This window comes from Gekko japonicus, unplaced genomic scaffold, assembly GCF_001447785.1.
Source record: "Gekko japonicus isolate JY-2015 unplaced genomic scaffold, Gekko_japonicus_V1.1 scaffold2807, whole genome shotgun sequence".
Classification (NCBI taxonomy): domain Eukaryota; kingdom Metazoa; phylum Chordata; class Lepidosauria; order Squamata; family Gekkonidae; genus Gekko; species Gekko japonicus.
In genome coordinates this window covers 129,768-130,229 of record NW_015160309.1, presented here as the reverse complement: position 1 = coordinate 130,229, position 462 = coordinate 129,768, and the positions used below count along the sequence as shown (strand labels likewise).

General features: G+C 45.2%; 1 protein-coding gene across 1 annotated transcript in view; it reads right to left on the bottom strand.

Moving 5' to 3' along the window:
- GPKOW (G-patch domain and KOW motifs) overlaps window positions 1–462 on the bottom strand; it is a 28,764-nt gene that overhangs the window by 11,575 nt on the left and 16,727 nt on the right. The gene's annotated exons all lie outside the window — the stretch shown is intronic.

Genomic DNA, 462 nt, shown 5'->3' with positions numbered 1-462 from the left:
ACTAACTCAGCTTAGAGGGAACACTGCCTGTGAGGGAGGTGGGGCTGAGAGAGCTCTGACAGAAACGGCTCTTTTCCAAGAACAGCTCTGAGAGAACAATGGCTTGCCCAAGGTCATCCAGCAGCTGCAAGTGGAGGAGTGGGGAATCAAACCCGGTTCTCCCAGATTAGAGTCCGCGCACTTAACCACGACACCAAACCTTTTCATGCACCCTCATTCCTACTGTGTTTATTTTGGGGAGGGAGAGAAGCTGGCTTCCCAATGGCATCGAGAGTGAGAAACAGTTGTTCTAAACCAAAACTCAATTTACTCTGTTACACCCTCTTGACAGAACCCATTTTGAAAAAACTTTTGTATTTCAGTATTCAACATAGACTATTTCAACGTAACCCCAATACATAAATAGTGCACTTAGACTTCTATAAAGGATATCCTTGGTTGTTCCGACAAGACCCATGACTA